Source organism: Tetrao urogallus (assembly GCF_951394365.1).
Source record: "Tetrao urogallus genome assembly, chromosome: 2".
Lineage (NCBI taxonomy): Eukaryota > Metazoa > Chordata > Aves > Galliformes > Phasianidae > Tetrao > Tetrao urogallus.
Window position 1 is genome coordinate 88,059,629 of NC_136814.1, and position 18,203 is coordinate 88,077,831.

At 38.1% G+C, this 18,203-nt stretch overlaps 1 protein-coding gene across 1 annotated transcript in view; it reads left to right on the forward strand.

The window, feature by feature from the left end:
- Positions 1-18,203, forward strand: part of CSMD1 (CUB and Sushi multiple domains 1) — a gene marked incomplete at both ends in the record, with an annotated part of 996,476 nt that overhangs the window by 35,165 nt on the left and 943,108 nt on the right. The gene's annotated exons all lie outside the window — the stretch shown is intronic.

Here is an 18,203-nt window from a genome sequence, read left to right on the forward strand (position 1 = left end):
GGTGTGTATGACAATACAGGAGGTCTATTGTCATACAGCTGTGAAACAGTGGGTCACCTCCACTGGTAGAGATTGTCACATGTGTGGCATGCAGGCTCTTGCTCATCCCTGCCAAATATGTATGCTAATGATGGTGACTGTATTGAAAAACAGTGCTTTGTAGCTGAGAATTTTCTCTATCAAATAGCAATATTGTGCTCTTGACATCTGATGTAATTTCTATTGAAATAAATAGGAGGCATTACTTTCAGAGCAAACTACATAATATTACAAATAATTAATGGTGTATTCTACAGTACTGTATGCTATGCTAAATGGATCTTCATTTTGAAATAGAAAAGCATAATGAGAACCAATGTCTGAAAGCACAAACAAAAAAAAATCTAGGGCTACATTTTTAAATTTATGGTGATATAGGACAAACTATATAGAGAATTATTTGAATCTCCATTTCTTATATTTTAAGATAAAAAATAGTGTCTTTCTAAAAAATATGACTAAACAAAACAAAAATCTTAAATAATAGCTGAATTCAGTACTCAAGGTGCGGCCTCACCAGTGCTGAGTAGAGGGGGTTGATCACCTCCCTGCTCCTGCTGGCCACACCATTTCTAATGCAGGCCAGGATGCCGTTGGCCCTCTTGGCCACCTGGGCACACTGTCGGCTCATGTTCAGCTGAGCATCAACCAACACCCCCAGGTCACTTTCCTCTTCACAGACATCCAACCACTCATCCCCAAGCCTGTAGCACTGCATGGGGTTATTGTGGCCAAAGTGCAGAACCCGACACTTGGCCTTGTTAAACCTCATTCCATTCACCTCAGCCCAATGATCCAGCTTATCTAGATCCCTCTGCAGGGCCTCCCTACCCTCAGGCAGATCGGCACCACCTCCCAACTTGGTGTCATCTGCAAACTTACTGAGGGTGCACTCAATCCGTTCATCTAAGTCATCAATGAAGATATTAAACAGGATGGACCCCAGCACTGACCCGTAGGGGACACCACTTGAAACGGGTCGCCAGCTTGACTTAACTCCATTGATCACCACCTGTTGGGCATGGCCCTCCAGCCAGTTCCATATCCAATGGAGGGTAAAACTGTCCAAGCCACGGGCAGCCAGCTTCCGCAGAAGGATACTGTGAAAGACCATGTCAAAGGCTTTGCTGAAGTCTAGGTAGACTACCTTTCCCTCATCTAGACTGCCTTTCCCTCATCTACCAGTCTGGTCACCCAGTCGTAGAAAGAGATGAGGTTGGTCAAACACAACCTGCAGTTCATGAACCTATGCTGGCTGGGCCTGATCCCGTGGACATCACACATGAGCTATGTGATTTCTCCCAGGAGGATTTGTTCCATGACCTTCCCTGGCACTGATGTCAGGCTGACAGGCCTGTAGTTTCCCGGATATCATTGCTACAGAGCAGTGATAGACATGGAGCTGTATATGTTGCACACAAATTATTCTTCATGAATAGCTTCCTATATTAATCGCTTGCGTCAAGAATATTTATAAGCAAAATTGCCAAATCAATAGGGGATATATCTGATTATCCTTTTCTTTGAGATTAATAAGAACGTAAAGATTATACTTTGTGTTGTTTTTCTTCACTATATACTTAGCTTTGTATGGTTAGGTTATCAGAGGGTCTTATCTTAAAAGGTGTAGTTTTATGAAGGCTTGGATGTGGAATGCGTCACAAAGCCTGTAGGTAAATTAATGCAAGCAGCTGGAAATTTAAATTTCTGTTTGCTTGAGAATCTGCCAGCTATTTTCTAGAAATGAACGTAAAAGCTTAGCTTTTTGTTGCTCTGAATTTTCAACAACTAAGTTAGATTTACAGTGCTTTCCTTATTAACTTTTGTTTTGACTTGGAAAAAGTGCTGCACTATTCTTAAAATTTCTATTCTGAGTGGCAATATTCAATATTATTCTAATAAATAGAATGTTAAGGAGCCCATTTCCTCACCAGCGCGCTTTGAAAAGTAAATACTGTAGTGCTGCAGTATTTAAACATAGCATAGGTATTTTTTAGGATTATTTATCACTTAACAACATGCCTTTGGACACACTGAAAAAAGCCTTTTTGCTTTGATTGAATAGCCACAATTCACAAGCCTTCCATATACAGGACATCAAAGTTGGAATAAAAATGTTGCATGAAGAATTATGACAAGATGAGCTTATAAAGTTAAAAATAACCTGCTGCAAATTTTGGTCGTGTATAGTGTCTCCAAGCATTCCACACCTAAGTAAAAGTGATTTTTGAGGAAAATACAGGCTCAGAACTTTTCTTTAAAGAGTAAGACTGGGCAAGAAGACATGAATAATTGTACAGCTTTCTGTTTCTTTAAGAAATGTTATCAGAAGAGAAGAGCCTGAATGTGGAAATATGAAAATGAGCATCTGTTGTTATGAGAAATGTCAGACATGGAAGTTTAAAATAACTGATTTACCTAGATTTTTCTTCTTTCCTCTTAAAGAAAAAATGAAGACACCAGCTATCTCCTCACCTAGTATTTCTAAGATTTCAAATTTTATAGACTGTCTGCCTTCGGGGCTTGAGGAGTCTTTGTGTTAAAAATCCACCTGATAATAACGTTTCACTGGGAATATAGTATTTCTCTTTTGCTAGAGGCAACTGCCAAAGAAACTTCCTATGTCAACTAAAAAGTCTCTTTTTTATTAGGTGGATTTACTTCTAGTTCTTTATCTTTCACTTTCTGCCTCTGATTAGCTACAGAAACTGAAAAGGGAATATATGCATGAAAGTTCACAATAAAATATGTCAAATACCTTTTATACACGTACAGATTCCATTCTGCTAAAATATTTCTTTCCAACAAAAAATATATAGTGTTCAATTCTAGCAAATGTGGAAATGGTAAGGTAGGCAGGGGCTATGTATCTTTTCCACTCAGCCATGACAGAATGATAAGAGCTGAAAATGCCAGCTCAATAATTTGTCTTTATCAATATAGGAGAATGTAATTTTGGAAAGTGATCTTTTCAGCTCCTTAAGGTTATGAAAAAAAATGAAATCAATAGTGCTACCTATGCATAGTCTCTGATGAAAGATAATGTCTTCACTTTTCTCACTGCGTACATGGCATCAGGTACACAGATGCTAGAGACTATGGGTTTGCAGGCTGTTGAGAATCTGTAGTATTTATTCCAACTTACGGCTGTAGGATCTAAGTACTCCAGTTTTCAACATATCTTGGTCACTGTTAATAGACAAGGAAATAATGGTGCACATAGGAAAAGAGTGATGAGGATGCCTGCAGAAGTGCTCCCAGCTGTCAGCGTTGGGCAATGTACTCCTACTGAACATGTTGTAGGGGAAGAGCTTTTGTGAGGGCTTGGGACAGCTGTCTGCTCCACAGCCACATGTTTGGTACAGGCAGAAACTCAACTTTCATGACTGAGCAGCAGCATCAATCAGCAGCTTTGATTATAATGAGAAATGGAGAAGCAGGCTCTGGCAGAGGAATTTTGAAGATATCATTACCCCTCAGTGGTAAACTTGGGCCTTTGCCCAAGAACAGAAAGCAGTACCAGTAGCAATTTAATCTGTTTCTGCTTTTCTTACATAATAACATTCTAATAATTGCAGTATCTCTCTTTTCTTCAAAAATAAGAAAAAAAAATCGCAAACAACAACAACAACAACAAAACAGTGAACAAGATAAGCAAACAAAACATACATCAAAATAACCACAGACAAAACCCCCATCCATTTCCAACAGTTTGAATTAAAAGATCCGTGCTAGGAACTAATAATCTCTTTCAATTAAATATTTAATCCAGGCTCGATCATCAGGCCTTATATATAACTTTCTTCTGCTATCTGCTCCATCTTTCTGCTTTCCACAGAAATTCATCAGGATAGAGGCTGGGACCCAAACTGAGGCTAACACAAAAGAATAAATTTAATCATTTCTTATGCAAAAGTAGCCCTCTATTTTTGTTGGAGAAAGAGATGACAGACCAGAAATAAAGAGGATCCTTATGATAAAAGATTAAGAGACAGGTTTAAAACCTAAGATTTTTTTTCATTAAATGAAGGAGATGCATAGGTAACTGATGTGGGGAGACTGTAATATTCACTATGACATACCATATAAATCTTAAAAATGAAAAAATGTTTTAAAGCATTAGAACATCAGAGTCATCTCAAAGATCAAATTAGCATCTGCAATTCTGAGCACTTTTCATCTTATTCACACATATTTCAGTGTGTTTTAGTAATACTTAGAGTACTCAAATATCTTTTTATAGAACTGCAGACAACTGATTCTTGCTAATGTGTGTGTTGGCTCCATACCACAACTTCCACTGGCCAAGCATGTCTATTCTCAAAAGTGCAGAGAATTTCTGAATACTTACTGCTTGATATTATATTCTTTCTACGTTAACACACTAAAGATTGGCTTTCTTTTGGAAATGCTTGCTAAAGTATAGCCATAGGCTTGCCCAGAAGGAACAGAGCTTCTTTGTATGTGTGTGTGTTTGTGTACACTTGTGTTTGTATATAAAGGTGTATATAAGTCAAGAAATGAGTAAGTAATCCCGTGAAAAGTGTGGAAAACATAACCAGTTTTATGTCCTCTTTTTCCTGTTTAGTTGGAAGGGGCAGTGTTGTTCAGACTGACTTATTTTTGTATGTAAACACATGCACTTGTGAACATACTTTTCTGGTGTCCCGATGCTGTTTTGCAGGGCATAAATTACTTCCTAAGATGCAAAATTATCTCTAGAAAATGTGTAAAGTTTGTCTCTGAATCCATTGTGACAATAGCAATAATAATAATGTTCTAGATGTATAAAGGTTATGACTCATGAAGACTGAAACCATATATTAGCCTGAATTTTTTGATTGAAACTGGTTCTGTTCCTGGAGGGAGTCTTCGGGTGCCACTGTAATAAAAATTCACCTCTAAATGATGTTCTGTGATTTTTACTTTCTTTTTTTTTAATCTTCCCCTCCTGCGGTCCTTCCAAGGGACAGCTGTTATGTTTGCTGTTCGGGCTGCTTATGTGATGAGGATCATGCTAATGTGATCGGGGAACGTGCTAATTCAGCATATCCATTAGGCACTTAGGTCTTATCTTCTCTTTAGAGCAATCCTGTCAGGGTTGCAGTGGCTGAATAAGACAACGGTTGTAAGCCTGATGATTCTGCCATCTCCTCCTGGCTAGTATTGAAATGCTGGTAGAAACTGGAACTGCTAAATAATGTTAAGTGCAAATAAGTAGAAAATATTTCTTACTTACACTGAATAGAGAAATAAAGGACCAAATTACATTAAATCAAGTAATTTATATCTGTTTATATTTTTATATAAATAAAATATATTTTTATATAATTATATATATATATATAATATTTATTTTTATATAATTTATATACTGGGAAAACAGTACAAAATTTTTCCAGAAACCTATTCTGAAACACTCTCAAATTAAGACAGTACAGAGATTTTCTTTCTCTAACTAAGGTCAATTGAGTCCCAGATACAGCTCCATCACTTCTCAGCTGCTTTGAAGAACAGAGTGTTTGGAACAAGCCAGGCTGCCGTCTGTAGGAAGTGTTTCCAGGCTCTTTTCCAAAAAGGGTGATGTTCCCTTCCGTACCCTCTTCCTTATGTTAGCCTGAGAGGTTCTGATTAAAGAAATGTATTTTGAACAAGAGATAAGCAATAACATTTGCCCTCATCTCCTCTACAGTTAACCTTTGTTGTTTAAGGATTATCAGCAGTTTAAATCCAGAGCCGTCCCTTTTCCCCTTGCTACTTTTAGGATTGTGGGCTATAATTCATCTGAATCTGTTGCTTTGTCAACTTTTAATCTTTCTAATTACCTAATTATCTACTCTAATGAAATGATAAAGCTTTAACAGTGCAGTCCTAGTTCTCCCTAAAGGAAAATTCTGTCTCACTCCCTGGGAGATTACCTCCTTTGTTTTAATATGAGGGCAAGGAAATTATTTAGGAGGAGGGCATAACTGCTGGTTTTTCCTGTTCAAACACTGTTTTCTTGCTCATTGTTTGCATTTTATAATTGTGGTTACTCTTTTGCTTTTGTTTACAAATCACTGTTTTTGTTAAACTTTCTTAACAATAAATGGCAGCGAGGAAAAATGAAGCACATTGAATAAAATCGATACACACTTCCCAAAATAGGGAGAAAATTTAGACTTTACCAACACCAGAGGTGACTCCGCATAACACTGAACCACGAATTCATTCTGCATTTTGACTCAGTGAAGCACACTTAACTTATTCAAGATCACTTCTACATGAAAAGTATGGAATGAGGTATCAATCTCTGAAATTACATTATATGGCTTTCATTACCTTAGGCCAAGAAAAGAAATGAACTTGAGTTTTCCACTCTCAATAACAACTCCAAGTTTGCAGCAGCTTTTCATTACAGCTTTTTTTATCTGGTCTTTACCTATATCTCAGAAGAAGTGTATGTCTCCCTGCTAGTATTTTGGGCAAAAATTCTATAGATAGATAAGTTTAGAAGTAAATCTTACAGAAGACTGTCTATATTGACTGAGATAAATGACTGCAATGACAGGTGGGACTTCAGATTTATAGTCAGTTCCTAACATTTTGTTCCCATTTGCCTCAGGGTAGCTGCTCACTGAAAAGGCTACACGATAAGTTTCCTGTCCAGCACACTGGCCAGTTTGAATCCCATTCTGAATTGTTTGGGTGCCATGTGATGCCTTACTCCCCACTGAATATTTCTGGATGTCATCTTCTTCCAAAGTGTCCATGTAATACTGCTCTGCTATAGTGACAGTGTCTATCACAAGTTCTTTTCCAGGAAGAAACATCTTACCTCTTGAACACAAGATATCAGGGAAAGTACCTCCCTTCTGAATAAGCAGATAATCACAGAGCAAGGCATTTACTCCTCTGAAAAAAGACTGGAAGCAAAATGGGGCATGGAACACGATTCACTTCCTTATTGAATCCTCCTTATTGTTAGAGGGAATTTTTTACTGAGTGGTCAGGTGCTGAAACAGGTTGCCCATAGAGGCTGTGGATGTCCTGTCCGTGGAGGTATTTAAGGCCAGATTGGATGGGTCCCTGGGCAATCTGGTCTAGTACCAGATCCAGCAGCTGGCAAACCTGCCTGTGGCAGGGGAGTTGGAACTTGCTGATCCTCGCGGTCCCTTCCAACCCAAGCCATTGTATGATTCTGTGATTCTATGATTCTACAATTCTGTGACTGTTATTCACTTTAAAAATTGAGTCACCTCCCTCCTAAAGGTCCCTCCTAAAAGCAGTATTTGAACAAAGGCAATAACAGTGTGAGAGTATTCAGAGCAAAAGATCAGAGAGGAGGTTAGTCAAGGGAAGAGGGAAGCATGAAGACAAGGATCTGAGGATGCAAGTAGGAATTAGCCTGAAGGAGCAGGAAAAAAAAGCCACTATGCTCGAGATGTATGGAGGATTGATAAAAGAAATTGAGATCTGCCTTTAGAAAAGAAGGGCCTGGACCTGAATGAAAACATTCAAAAAGAGCATGAAGTGGGTTAAGATGAAAGAAAAAATGAGAGGAGATAAGTGAAAGGGAGAACAGAGAAAACTTTCAAGCAAACATATGGTAACTTCCCTAGTTATGGCGTTCCTTATTTCCCTAGTTGTGGCCTAGATACAGCCATAACTCAAGTCTTTCAGAAGTACAATTCTGTTCGATTCGGGTCCTTTCTATTATTTTAGATTTGAATTCTGTCTAGTACTTTGTCATCTTCTTATAAAGGCAATGTATCACTGCAAGCTTGCAGACAGTAGGAGACATCCTATTTGTACTATATCCTCACACACTTTAGTTCAGTTCATGAGGCAGTACTACATGTAACTTTTCTATTCTTAGCATCTAATCTTTCTGTTTTTAGAGCTGTACTTCATCGTGTTCATTAAGTCCACTCTACTTGTACCAGTTCCTTTTCTTTGAGGTGGTTGTGTCTCTAATTTCCTGTCATAGGAAGCAAGCTACCATTCTGACTATCTCACCTATGTTGGAATTCCCTGTTCTGGGGTGTGTAATAGCAGACAGCATACACACTTGAGCATCAGACCTGTTGCATGTACAAGCCTCTGTTCCTTGGCTCAAAAGCCTCAGAACTGCAAAAATCTCATCTGCTTCCATCACATCTATCTTTTCTTACAGGACTGCTTTTCAGATGGGTTTTATTATGTCTAGAAACAATTCCTGATAAACTCCTCCTAGTTTGCTTAAAAGGCTGCATATAATGGAACCAGATTTAGTTGTCTTTGAATTCATCTGAAAAGTAGACAACATTTTTTTGAAGAAATGCTTATTTTGAACACTCCTATTTCTGTTTCCTATAGTTGCTGATCTGAATCTGTGATCCAGATCCCTAAATTCTGTAAACTGATTTCCACTGAAATCTTTTGCTTTGAAACTTATGGAACTATGACTTATACAATTTAAGGATCCAGCCTTATTTTCAACATGTCTCCAAAATAATCTGTAATTCTCAGAAATGAGAGATGGTATCCTCCTTCTCTGTTAAAATCTCTTTTTTTTTTTTAACTGAGACTTAGAATAAGTCAGGTAAAAACAAATGTTTAGATTGTGAAACAACTCCGCTTGAGGTAGACACATCTCTTTTTGCTGGATATCTGAAAACCATTTTCCTGTACATATTTTAATATCCCTGTGATGTATATTACAAAATATGTGGTTGGGTACTCTGGCCCACAGAAAAGGTATTTCAGTTTTGATTGAAATCAACTTTTCAGAAAACCAGTATTTTAGGCACCATTTGAAATAACAGTGAAAAAATTATGGAACAAGTTGTGTTTAATAAATCCAGTATTTAACAAAGAAGAAAACTTTTCAGCAAATCTTATAGAAACTGTTTGGGGGAGAATGGTATGATAAAAATTTCCACAGGTGATGACACGACCTCTTTGATTTATCCTGGCTTGCATCAGAAACAGTGTTGCAAGCAGGAGCAGAGAGGTGATTGTTCCCCTATATTCAGCACTCGTCAGGCCGCACCTCGAGTACTGTGTCCAGTTTTGGGCCCCTCACTGCAAGAAAGATATTGAGGCCCTGGAGCGTGTTCAAAGAAGGGCAACGAAGCTGGTGAGGGGTCTGGAGCACAGGCCATATGAGGAGAGGCTGAAGGAGCTGGGAATGTTCAGCCTGGAGAAGAGGAGGCTCAGGGGAGACCTTATTGCTCTCTATAACTTCCTGAAGGGAGGTTGTAGTGAGCTGGGGGTCGGCCTCTTCTCTCGTGTCATTAGTGATAGGACCAGGGGGAATGGTTTCAAGCTACGCCAGGGGAAATTCAGGCTGGACATGAGGAAGTATTACTTTTCAGAAAGGGTGGTCAGGCACTGGAATGGACTGCCCAGGGAGGTGGTGGAATCACCGACCCTGGGGGTGTTCAAGGAAAGACTGGATGTTGCGTTGAGGGACATGGTTTAGTAGGAGCTATTGGGAATAGGTGAACGGTTGGACTGGGTGATCTTCTAGGTCTTTTCCAACCTTAGTGATTCTATGATTCTATGATTCTATGATTTAAGTAAGAAAAGGCAGAAATGGGGACCTGTTAAGACATATCAGGAATTTTATAAAATTCAGAAGCTGAAATATAGCAGGCTTAGCTTCTGCCATCTGTCTTAGAATGCCCAGTAAAATAATGTTAAATATAGTTAATACTTACAAATGAAGAGAGACATAGCCCCAATACTCCACATTGCTTGACCGTATCTAGTGGAAAGCCAGCAGATTAACCATAAGTTAAAACATTGGAATTTTGCAGGTGGTCTTGGGTTAATTTCAAGGTATCCCTTTAAATGTAGAAAGCTATTTTAAAGACTGAGAGTGGCTTGTGCATATCCGATCAAAAAGTTCTAGGTGTGAGATCTGACGAAATGTGCAGATAAGCTTTTCTGCAAGCAAATGGCTGTAATGTCTTTGCAAGACTAAGAAAATATCATCCTAATTCCCATCTCTCTCCCAACAGAAATTACTTCTTAAAGTCCCCGGTTTTTGCTTTTTACTGACTGAGCTTTCTTAAAGATAAGAGAAGGAAGGAAAGGTGAAAACATTCTGCCCTCATGAGGCTCCACTTGTGTCCAGGTTTGGGGCCCCCAGCTCAAGAAAGATGTGGAAATGTTGGAGCAGGTCCAGAGGAGGGCCATGAAGATGATCAGAGGACTAGAGCACCTCTCCCTGTGAAGAGAGTGTGAGTGAGTTGTGCTTGGAGAAGTCTCCAGAGAGACCTCATTGTGGCCTTACAGTACTTCAAGGGAACTTATCAACTAGATGGAGATTGACTTTTCACATGGTCTTTTGGTGATAGGACAAGAAAGAACAGTTTTAAACTAAAAGAGAGAAGGTTTAGATTAGGTATTGGGAGGAAATTTTTCACTTGGGATGATTAAGGCATTGGCATGGGCTGCCTGGAGAAACTGTGGATGCCCCGTCTCTGCAGGTGTGTAAGGCCAGGCTGGATGGGGCCTTGAGCAGCCTGATCTGGTGGGTGGTGAACCTGCCTGTGGCAGGGAGGTTGCAACAAGGTGATCTTTAAGATCACTTCCAAAACTGTTACATGATCTAAGTTTCAGTTATAAACTGTGGAAAATATAAACTATGGAAAGTGATATTCCTGACATTTGGTTTTATGGCCTCATATGTAATTTTACCAAACTTGTCCTGCTGTCCCCAAAATTGTTTCACAGCTTTGAACTGCCTTTCACATAGATGTTTGAAAAGTGTGTCCATAAAGACAAATGAATGGAGCAGCATTTTATTGTCATTATAGAAATAAACGGGAGCTCAGCACTCTGAGAAACTGACTGGTGAGGTGAGTTTCTCATTTTCCCTTTTGACTGTCCTTACTCCACTGTTGGATAGTAGCTATGTTTAAAGGCAAAGGTAAGGGAAAAAAAAAATTAAGACACATCTATGTATAATGAAGATGTATGAGGAGTGACAGGTTCAGTAGATGATCATATGAAGTGCTATTTCAATGCCTTTGGATCCATCAAGACAACTGCATAGGCTGGCAGAAATGACACAGACAGATAAGACTTTCTGGAGCAGCAACAGTAAATCAGGTAGCATGTTCTAAAAACAGATGCCTATGTTTAGATTTTTAAAACACACCCTGAAAATCTTCACACTTAGTAACTCCATGGAGGGAGCCAGGGTACATGCTTTCTTTGCTGTAGGAGTAATGCAGCAAATAACATGTCTGTTTGTTGGTGCTGCCATTATTCTTAAACATTTTGGCTTAGTGAAAGTTCATTTAGTCCTGGTTTCCCTTTCTTTTCAGAGACAATTAAAAAGTCAAATCCATATTAAGTTAAAAAACAAGGCTAAATCTAGAGAAACTGACATCCAGAGCAGATTAAGTGTGTAGTAGTCTAAAGTGGGATCTAGGCAGTGTTTGAACATGTTCATGTAAGTGAGAAGTTTAAATCTTCCAAACAAAGAGAAAGGAAGACTGTAACTCTAGGCTAGCTGTGTGGATTTGGGGAGTCCTAGATACAGATTTTGCCTTCCAGATCCGTGCTTGTAGTTTATTGTCATCGGATATATGTGTATAAACAAGCCTAGGAAACTAAGAGAAACTCTGAATTCTGTTCTTGGTACCAGGCATTGAAACAGGTTATTATGATGTAAATTCTTTATTTGAACAGCAGTTTCCTTTGAAACTCCCAAACTGCAGCCATAAAGGTATATTTATCCCATCATTAGTTTTGAAAGACAACATGTTTATTTTCATTTTAATTCATATACATTTCAAAGGAGAAGAAATTGTGGGATTAAGATTATCCGTCAGGAAAAGTAATCACACATGTAATAGTCGGCCATGATTGACCACACAGCATGATGGCTCTCTAAAGAAAGAGAAAAAAGAAAAGAATTTCAGCCAGTTGGGAAGCTGTCCCAGACACTGATGAAGAGATAATAATTAATGATAGGATTTCTATTCATTTATTTATTTAGAGACAGATGCATTACTAATTTTAACCTCAAAAGGACATTTCAGCCTTGCAAATTGTGCAGATTTTTGGATGGCAGTGTTTAGATATCTCTGTAAGGAATGTGGGCTTTGCATATTGGCATTTTTTCCCAAAGATCCTTTCAGTCTAAAGGAACTCCCTTCCCTGTTTCAGTTTCTTCCTAGAGAACTGAAATCTGTGGATCATATTTTGGATCCATAAACTGGTTTACCTCCATAGCTGTTTATCACTCAGAGCAAAGGATAAAAATTTGGCCCACTGACTTTTGTGGGATCAGAGTTTCACTCAGGTGCTTTCTAATCTGGATTTGAAAAAGTCTGTCTCATATATATATCTAATTTCAGACCTTCCTCACATCCCTTTCTTTCTTTCTTTATCTTACTGTCCTTTTGTCAGTGAAAAGAGGTTACTGGTACAGTTTATTGCCAGTATTTAGCCAGCATTTGAATTTTTTATTTTTTATTTTTATTTTTTTTTTATACAATTGACTTATTTTCTCTCTTAAATGTCACCAAAGAGTGCAAAAGGGTGCCCCCTGAAGTCACTGATGGATATGTTGATTGTCTTTGGATGGAATCCTGCAAGCTTCCGTTAGAAACATTTTGACACCCTGTTATCTTCCTGAGTTGATCAGACACCTGCTGCTACCCCACCTGCTTTCTTGGCAGCAAGAAAATCCTGTCTGCATCACTTTCCTATTTCTTTTCTCCCCCTGTATCACTGTGTAAGTATCAACAGGTGGGATCAATTGTGGGGAAAGCTATTACACCAATGCCTCATTTCTGGCATGGAGGTAGGGGCTCCTGCAGGTTTAAGAAGGCAGGTCTGCTAAAGTCAGGGCTGTCTGGCACCTATGCCTCCCTAGAAGGGTCCAACCAACTTGGGAGCAGGCAGGGTGCCATCCTGACAGATGGGCAGGAAGGTAGCCAAGGCATCAGGTAGTTATGCAGCAAGTGTGTTTGCTAAGGATTTGTTTGTGAGCCAGCAATATCTAAATGACTGTTTGTCTTGAATTTATACACGTTTGTTTAAAGGAATGTGTGAAAGCTAGTCCAGAGCTCCATGGTGTTGTCTTAGGAAAAAAGAGAAAACAGCCTCTGGAGCAGAGCAGGAAGGTGACTTGTAGCCATAGGTATATTCCACTGATGGGTATGGTCAAATGCTTTAGTTTGCAGTGACAAGTTTCTCTAAAGCCTTGTTTGTGAAAGGAATTGTCTCCTAATACTGATGAGTACTGACACATTTCCTGCACTGTAGATGGCAGAAGCTTATTATACATGAACTTCATAATATTTGCAGGGTCACTCCAGCATTCTGTCTACTTTTTTTTTTTTTTTTTTTTTTTTTAATTTATTTTTCTCCTTCCTCATGTAGCTGGTTGAGCTTCTAGAACTCATATTTCAGCATAGTGAAGTGAATTTTGGGGGCAAAACCAAGAAAAACAGATGTGCAAAAGTCTATAAAGAGTAGTTTTTAAATCCATTAACCATGATAGTAGCTGAAGAAAAAATTGTTTTGTCTCAGATTTTGTGTGATGACTTGAATTAGTATTTATGTAATCTATATCAATCTACCTCTCTCAAGTAGTCATCTCTACTTAGAGTGATTTCTAAGTAGATCACTGCTAGTGATCACATCTGCTTATGGCTAATCTCTTTATTCTAAACAACTAGATAGCTATGTCCACATAAATGCTTGTATTAATTGTTGGCATCTCAGTGGTATGGATTGCCAAGACTGGATGAGATCCAGACTTTACACTGTATATGATACCAGACTCGTGTTAACCCTAGCAGTCAGTCAGGCCACTGGAATACTTACCCATGTAAAAAGTGGACAAAATCTTCTCTGTGCCCTACATAGCCCTAAATATGCAATTTTTCTTCTTCTATAATGGAGTTGTGTTAGTAGTTGATAGCAAGAACTGAAAGGTTATGCCACTGTCATATTTTTACATTTTTTTCATCCCATCATTACTTTATATAATTGTGGTAGTATTAATGTTATTATCATCTTAATAATTGTATTGGTAGTCCCTTAAGTGAAAACTGTAAAGATGAGGAGATTCTTAAACAGTCCTTGTATTGTACGGATGTCTATTTAAACAGGCTACACAGACTGAAGAAAATGATGTCACTCATGCCAGCCCTAAGTCTTTATTGCTTTCTTCACTGCTGCAGCTTAGCTATATTTAGTGCCTGACCACAGGATCCGCTGTACGTTGAGCAGTCAAAATGAAAGAGAAAAATAAGATTGCATTTTAGCAACTCATCCTGAAATTGTAAGCCATTAAAAACATGAAATTTGGCAGGAGAGGTTCAGGAAAGATGTATTACCTCCATTCCAACACTAGGCTGTTCAATTACTTTGCATCTTCTGAACAGTATGTTACATGCTTTATAGGAATCAAAGAAAAACAGTTTACGGGAGAGTAAAGGACAAATAGGTTACACTGATTAATTTTTTACTTTCACTTCACTGAATCAATCACCTTTGAAAATCCTTCTGCTTATTTTCCTGGAGTTTTTTTTTTTTTTTTTTTTTTCTTCTCCCCTCAATCTCATATACTTTGTGTCAAAATAAAAGCCCAGTTTCCACAGAGGGAAATTTAGAGTGGCATTTTGAGATCTTTCTTGAAAAAAGATTCACTTTGAAAATGCTTTTTTAAAAATTAGAGTTGGAGTTTATATGTCAAACTGAGTATGCAGAGACTGTCCAGTGGTACAACACATTCATAAATCCACTTCAGCTGGTCAACTATGATGAGTTTACTCTAGGCAGTAGTGAATCAGACCTTAGCAATTTTATTCTCAACATCATTAAAGGTTTTGTCCTTTCTTTTAGTAATGAAGAATTTAAAATATCTAATTCAGCAAGAGATAGTGGATTAGCAAATATGTATGAGTGAGAGATATTTAGAAATGTTTTCAACCCAGAAACCCAAATGTAAAAATCCAGTAGCTGAGTGGCCCAGATCTTACTTTCAGGCTCCTCCAAAGTGCTTACTGGAGGAAAATATGACCTTTTAGACCACGGCAGTGGTCTTTGGAAACTTTGGAGATATCCTCGATTTTGCAGAGATTACTTTTTTGTTTCTGGATATGTAATTGTGCAAACTTGTCTTAATTGAGAACTGCAATTACATTGCCACTTAATTTTATCTGACATTTGGTTGTGCGGCCATCAGGTATGCTTATGATGGTGGTTGGTCATCAATTAAAAGCAATAAACTCTGCAGCATACAGAAGTTTCCTGGTCAATCACCACCTAACAGAGATTTCATTACATTCTGAAGTGAGTGGAGGCAAATACATTTCAGTTTTTGTCTCTGTACCAGTGATCTTGAGAAGTCAAACAGAAGTCTACTGCAGAAGAGTTCTACATGCTTTGCTGTGATCAGAAGTGATAGAATGATTAACTTTGTAACTAAAAATGTGATGATTTACATAAAACCACCTATCTTAACATCTCCACATTGCCATCTTTTCATGATCTGGAATATTGCCTGGAGAGGGCTTCTTTCCAACTCCTTGACTTATTTCCTGTGCATAAAAAGAAACTGGGACAAAGCAATCTATTGATTATGAAGCTTAGAATAGAAAATACTGTATCATCTAAGGTTATGTTAGAATACATTGCTACTGGTAACAATTTCTTTGAGAACATTGCTTCAACTAACTCAGCTGCAAGCTGTTTTATACAGCTCTGTTCAGAAGCATTTATATTCCTTGAAGTGAATCACTTTCTAAATCATAGGTGACGGTGATTTCTGCTATTTTTATTTGTTGTAGCAGCAGTATTTTGAGGGGAGAAATCACTGCAAATTTAAAATACTGCCTTGATAAACATAAAATTTCAAGAACTGGAGCCACAGAAGTGCATTTATGAGCTAAATAGGAAACAGTTGAAATTTTATTTGCAAAATGATTGCTAACTAGAAATCAAAAAGGTCAGCTGCAATTCACTCTAGGGAATCAAGATTTACACGCTAAGTGATGCTGCAGGTGCTGTGCTGGACAGTGAAACATAATGTTTTTAATTAAATCATGAGTCTTCCTGAGGGAATATTGCATTAAAATCCAAGTGAATCTGACATAATGGCAAGATCTACATTCCTAGTTCTTACTCAAGTCATTACATTAGTCTGTCGATCAGATCAGGAGGGAGGCATTTCAGATTACAGCAGCAGTTTTAGAGAGTAGACAATTAAGGCAAGTTATGAATGACAGAATTTGCTGCAGCTAGTGTTCTATTTCTTTCTATTTTTGTTTTCCTTTTTCCATTACTCTCCCCTTTTTCACTTGTTCTCTCTTTTCTATCCACATGACATAACATTTCTTTTTTCTTTTGGAGATTCCTACCATCAAAATGTTATGTAGAACTTTGATTACCATTTAGTTCTCTTTTGTTAGTCTATTAGGAAACAGTCATAATTTGTCTATGGCTATTGCTTAAATTTATACTTAATTTGTAGTAATTCTTTTTATGTTTATTCTTCCAGTTCTGAAGTGACTAGATTCTTTCACTGCTACACTATTTGGCTTCAACATAGAGACCACAGAAGTCACATAGGTGGGAATTTTAATAGAGCTTTCGGAACAGGTTCGGAGGAGGGCTGTGAAGATGATCAGAGGGCTGCAACACCTCCTACAAAGGCATGTTGAGAGATTCAGTCTTGATCAGTCTGGAAAAAAGAAGATCTGGGGAGGCCTGATATAGCAGTCTTCCAGTATAGAATCATAGAATTGCTCAGGTTTGAAAAGACCTTAAAGATCAAGTCCAACCACAAGCTAACATACTACCCTAACTCTAACAACCCTCTGCTAAATCATGTCCCTGAGCACCACATCCAAATGGTTTTTAAACACATTCAGGGATGGTGACTCAACCACTTCCCTGGGGAGCCTATTCCAGTGCTTAACAACCCTTTAAATAAAGAAATCTTTCCTGATATCCAGCCTAAACTTCCCCTGGCACAGCTTAAGGCCATTTCCCCTTGTCCTGTCACCTGTCACCAGTGAGAAGAGACCAACCCTGCTCTCTCTGTAAGCACCCTTCAGATGTTAGAAGAGAGCAATAAGGTCTCCCTTCAGCCTCTTTTTCCCCAGACTAAGCAGCTCCACTTGCCCAATTCCCAGTACTTAGAGAAAATTTATAAGCAATCAACTTTTTACATGGGTAGATAGTGATAAAATAAGGGACAATGGTTTTAAACTAAATAAGGGAGATTTAGATTGGACATCTGGGGGAAATTTTTCATTGAGAAGATGGTGGGATTCTGGAGCAGACTGCCCAGAGATATTTTGAATGCCCCATCCCTTGAGATGCTCAAAGCCAGGTTGGATGAGGCCGTGGGCAGCCTGACTGAGTGCCTGAATACTGATTGGCAACTCTGCTCATGGCAAGGGGGTTAGAACTAGGTGATCTTTGAGGTCACTTCCAAACCAAGCCGTTTTATGATGTTACTGAATTTCACTGGACTGCAAGATCATATAGTGTTGAATATTATTTTTTTTCTGTAATTGCAGTAGGAAGAATGTATACTACTATTGTGATTAGGAATTTTGAGTTGACAAAATTTTAATTGCAAAAGTAAGTAAGTAAGACATATAGTTTTAAAATATTTTTATTCCTGCATATTAGATTACCATTTTTTTTAAACCAAATTTTTTATCTGTATTAGCAAGAAGGTAATTAGGGTTGTTAATAGAGACCTGCACTGTTTATTTTTGCACTCTCTTCAAGTCTGTCTTGTGAGATTGTTTCCTTTCATATGTCTATTAACTAATACTGAATTAAATTTGAGTTTGAATTGGAGTGTGTTTGTGTGTATATATGAGACTTACCTAATTAGGTAAGGAGACTAATTAGTTCATCTGGATTGTTTCTGCTGTGGTTTCAAATGTATTCATAATCACTGTGTAATCTGGGCTTCAGGACTACTGGTATTTTTTCTGCAGCCAGACTTAAATAAAGGGGCATGAAGATTGGTTCAGTTCGAACTGAATTGATTTAAAAAATAAAATCTTACTAGCATCTTAAAGCATGGTTTTGTCAGCATTAAACAGTTCCTTTGATCTAAAATGAAGCTTCAATAGAAAATCTTACTTTCAAGAAGAATCTAAATCTTGACTTGGTGCCCTAACCAATGGCTTGGGAGGTAAACAACC